The sequence below is a fragment of the Salvelinus sp. IW2-2015 genome, unplaced genomic scaffold, assembly GCF_002910315.2.
Source record: "Salvelinus sp. IW2-2015 unplaced genomic scaffold, ASM291031v2 Un_scaffold2471, whole genome shotgun sequence".
NCBI lineage: Eukaryota > Metazoa > Chordata > Actinopteri > Salmoniformes > Salmonidae > Salvelinus > Salvelinus sp. IW2-2015.
The window spans coordinates 114,391-119,889 of NW_019943789.1; positions in this window are offsets into that span (position 1 = coordinate 114,391).

Consider the following 5,499-nt stretch of genomic DNA (forward strand, 5'->3'; position numbering starts at 1 on the left):
TAATTAATACGTGGTTGTAATGGGGAGGGAACTTGATATTGATAGAATGTACTGTAGGTGAAATGAATACTGTATGTATTGACTGATCATTGAGAATGAGGATTTACTTTACATTACAGGGTGGTTATTACTGTTAGGTCTAGGGTCAGGGTTAGAGGTACTACATTCAGCAGTAACCCTAGACATATCTAGGACTAAAAAGAGAAGACATTTTACAATCAGAGTTATTTGTATCTCTTCTTAGTCATACAGATCCCCACATCTTATAGGTGGACGGGGTTATGGACATATACAATACATTATCTCTGAACCCAGATGAAATGAAACTGGCTTTCAGCAGGAAAAACTGCTCTAATAATCCTAACCATGGCTGGGTGTCTTCAGAGACTGAGAGGTGTAGAGACACACTGTCAAGGTGACAGGTATCCTAGTGGTTTAGAGACTGAGAGGTATCCTAGTGGTTTAGAGACTGAGAGGTATAGAGACACACTGGCAAGGTGACAGGTATCCTAGTGGTTTAGAGACTGAGAGGTATAGAGACACACTGTCAAGGTGACAGGTATCCTAGTGGTTTAGAGACTGAAGAGTAGAGAGACACACTGTCAAGTCAAAACATCTGGCTGTGCTTTCATGTCAAAACCCTTATTCTATTCTAGTCATTATGTATATTATATTATATTATTAGAGTCTCCACTCAGTATAGTGTTAATGATGACTTTTTGTTGTGTACATTGATTGAATGGTTAGGACTATATCTCTGTATTCACAGTTTAAATCCCAAGAGACCAGGAGACCTAAAGGAAGCCTTCAACACTGCATCCCTTCATCCAGTCATAGTAAACAACCTGTGCTGTGTCTGTCTGTCTGTTGTTGTTGCTATCCAGTATTAAAAACCTTACAACTCTATGCACAAGGACTACTTAACTTCTCTGTGCTATGGTCCCTTTTACGGGATCACTTTCCTAAACAACCGCTAGAATTGCAGGGGCCAAATGCATAAATATTACTAAAAATATTTATAATCATGCAATCACAAGTGAAATATACCAAAACACAGCTAGCTTGTTGTTAATCTACCTATCGTGTCAGATTTTGGCAATATTACTTTACAGCGAAAGAAATCCAAGCTTTTGTGAGTGTAGCTTTCAATGCTACAACAGCTAGCCCAAACTAGCATGGTCAAGAAAGTCAGAAAGCAATAAAATTAATCGCTTACCTTAGATAATCTTTTGATGTTTGCACTCACGAGACTCCATTTACACAATAAATGCTCTTTTGTTCGATAAATATAACTTTTATAAACAAAAACGCTATTTGGTTGCGCTTATGTTGAGAAAACTACAGCCTCGTTCTGGTCCTGAAAGAAAGATGAAAATTTCCAAGCGTATCAGATAAAAAATATTACAAAAAATATTTAAATCATGCAATCACAAGTGAAATATACCAAAACACAGTTTAGCTTGTTGTTAATCCACCTATCGTGTCAGATTTTGAAAATATACTTTACAGCGAAAGAAATCCAAGATTTTGTGAGAGTAGCTTCAATGCTACAACAGCTAGCCCCAAATTAGCATGGTCACGAAAGTCAGAAAGCAATAAAATGAATCGCTTACCTTAGATAATCTTCGGATGTTTGCACTCACGAGACTCCCAGTTACACAATAAATTTTATTTTTGTCGATAATATTTACTTTCATTAACCTTTCTCGCCCCGGGGTTCCGCTAGCGGACACCCACAACATTCCGCTGAGGACACCTGACTACTTTTGAAAATCTCATACTTTTTCAAAATAAAAGCCTGAGACTATGTCTAAAGCCTGGTCACAGCCCGAAGAAGCCATTGGAAAAGGAATCTGGTTGATACCCCTTTAAATGGAGGATAGGCGGGCCAGGAAACAGATTTTTTTTTTTTATCACTTCTGGGTTACATTTTCTCAGGTTTTTGCATGCAGAATAAGTATTGTTATACTCACAGACAATGTTTTGACAGTTTTGGAAATGTTGGAGTGTTTTCTATCCTAATCTGTAAATTATATGCATATTCTACGATCTGGGCCAGAGAAAATGTCCGTTTACGTTGGGCACGTTATTTAAAAAAAATAATTATAATAATTCTGACCCCTAGCGCTAAGAGGTTAAACAATAACACATTTAACATTTACTTGAAGAACAGTGCAGATGCAACGTTTAAGACACCAAGAGGGTGGCCTGCAGTAAACAAGACACCTCTGAATCCTCTGGTCTTCTAGAACCAAGAGGGTGGCCTGCAGGTAAAAGACACCATTGAATCCTCTGGTCTTCTAGAACCAAGAGGGTGGCCTGCAGGTAAACAAGACACCACTGAATCCTCTGGTCTTCTCGAACCAAGAGGGTGGCCTGCAGGTAAACAAGACACCACTGAATCCTCTGGTCTTCTAGAACCAAGAGGGTGGCCTGCAGGTAAACAACACACCACTGAATCCTCTGCAGCTTCTATTAGGGGACAGGAGTTTTCCTGGCTACGTCTCCTGGCAGTAAAAACGTTGTCTCTAGTTATATTAATGCTCACAGAGTGAGTCCTTGTAACTTATGTGACTTGTTAAGTACATTTTTACTGGACTATGTATGTTTATGGAATGTGTTCACCCCAATAGCAAAGTTGTCAACAACAAAAAAACATCCATATCTCTAAATACCATCTCATTAGATGGAGCCATTTCCCCACATTAGTTTGGGATTCAGACCTGCAGTCATCTTGATTTCAGACCAATTTGGAGATATTAACAAACTTACCAAGTGACCTGTGATGAAATCTATTATTGAGTAAATGGAACCTGGATCCATTTCATTCTATTAACATGGTTTATGTGTTATAGCAGTAATGAGGTTAAACTGATATTAAAATGACAACTCCATAGGTGGTACCAGGTCAGGGGAGTTCATCTCTGCTCCCAGCATCCCTGGGACAGTACTGATCAACATAGCTGACCTGATGCAGAGGTGGACCAGTGATGTTTTCCTCTCAGTGGTGAGACTTGCCCTTCCATTTGACACACCTTTACCTGATGAGATCATACAAGACGTTACAGGCTTATTGCACGTGGAAACAGACCTGCGTTAAAATAATGTTGAATATTTGTTTCCGCTTCTGTCCTTGTCGGATTCTTGTTTGATTGTTGCTGTTCCTGTGTCCTTGTTCCGCCCTGTCGTGTTTTTGCCTTCTTCAGATGCTGCGTGTGAGCAGGTGTCTATGTCAGCTACGGCTGTGCCTTCCTGAAGCGACCTGCAGTCTGTGGTCGCGTCTCCAGTCGTTCTCTCTATTGACGAGAAGGATTTCAGTTTCCTGTTTTGGATTTACCATTGATAATATCCAGGAGAATCATTATTTGTTTAATACTGGAATAAAGACTCTGTTACTATTACGTCGCTTTTGGGTCCTCATTCACCAGCATAACATCGTGTTTCCCAGAACTGCTGTTGGTATGTTGTTGAGCGGCTTGGTATCACCCTCCCCCCATTATCACCACGTTGTTCCACCTCCGCTTCTGGGAGGACCAGGGCGGGCACAGATCAGGTAAGTACAGATTCTTTCCAGTGACGTCAACGTGATACTACTTCTGTTACACTGAACACGTATCCTAGATCTAGAGGAACTTGATTTACAAACAGCAGAATGTTCTGTAGGTGTGATGATTGGGTGATGTGTGTTCCAGCTTCCACTGCCAACAAGGAACACAACTGCTCTACAGATTGCATTGGTGTCAACCATACTTTAATTCAGTCTAATCCAGCTGACCCATTAAACCTGTTGTATTGTTGTTTTATCATAACAAACTGTGTCTAAAGTTTCAGACATATATTTGAGAACTTTAACAGTTTAATCAGTATTTCTGATGTTTTCTGTTTTGTTTGTTCATCATGTTTGGACCTCCAGAGTCCTCCATCTCATCCCACCAACTCTGTCAGCCACAATGCAGCCTCCACACCACTGCTGTAACAGCCACATCTTCCCTCACAAAGCTCCAGTACTATCTCATGGGTTGTAAGTCCTGTAGCCACTGGTATCACACTGTTGAGACAATGTTACAGCTGATAACATGTAATGACAGTTTCAATCTAACAACCCCCTCTGATTCTTCTCATTCAGGAAGTACCATCCAGGATCCTGTGGCAACGTCATGTGACAGAATTGACCCCTGATCACACCAACCGGGCTCCACAGCGGTTGCCTTGGATACCCAGGCTTCGCTCAAGTTTAACTAAAGGATTTGGAAGGATCCCAGTGAGCAAAATTTAGTTGTTGTATTTATGTTTTTCAAGGTCTTTTGATCATAGGGATGGCCTCCTGAGAGTGCACACAGGCAGCAAAGAGCACTTTGATGTGATTGGCTGGTCAGCAGGAAGTTTATCTGGCTAAACAGAAGGAATGATGATCTGACAGAGAACGTTTATTTTTTATGGAATGATGTTAGGTTAATATGTAATAACAGGTGAAATTGTACAGAATGACTTGGATCAATTAATTCACACAAACTGTTGTTTAAATCATGGAAGAATTTGATTAGTCAAGGTACAATCACAAAAACATGTATGGAATGACGCAGACTAGTCAAAGTATATGGAATAACTTGAGCAGTAAATGCATGATACTGACTTGGACTTTCAACATGAGACACGTCATTAGTTTATCCAGTCCTGCCTCTAGACACATTGGCCCTTGTCAGTGGACTAGGAGTGGAAGGGCGACAGGCATGACTAATAATGTATAACAATAATACTGTAATAACTAATTATAATGTAATAACTTAAGGTATTGTGTAATTTCCCAATTTCACCCATTTTAATTAAGTATTCATTTTTTTTCTAATTTATTAAGCATTTGCGCATATTCAAGTGCAAGAATGTTTTTAAGGCCAGGTAAATGTGATTTCCTCGTGTTTCTATATACACTGCTCAAAAAATAAAGGGAACACTTAAACAACACAATGTAACTCCAAGTCAATCACACTTCTGTGAAATCAAACTGTCCACTTAGGAAAGCAACACTGATTGACAATAAATTACATGCTGTTGTGCAATGGAATAGACAAAGGTGGAATTATAGGCATTTAGCAAGACACCCCCAATAAAGGAGTGGTCTGCAGGTGGTGACCAAGACCATTCTCAGTTTATGCTTCCTGGCTGATGTTTTGGTCACTTTTGAATGCTGGCGGTGCTCTCACTCTAGTGGTAGCATGAGTCTACAACCCGACACAAGTGGCTCAGGTAGTCAGGCTCATCCAGGATGGCACATCAATGCGAGCTGTGGCAGAAGGTTTGCTGTGTCTGTCAGCGTAGTGTCTCAGAGCATGGAGGCGCAGTACATCAGGAGATGTGGAGGAGGCCGTAGGAGGGCAACAACCCAGCAGCAGGACCGCTACCTCCGCCTTTGTGGCAAGGAGTAGCACTGCCAGGGCTTCTGGCCGAACAAGAACATTGGAAGGGAGAGAACTCCAGCAGGCCACAAATGTGCAATGTGTC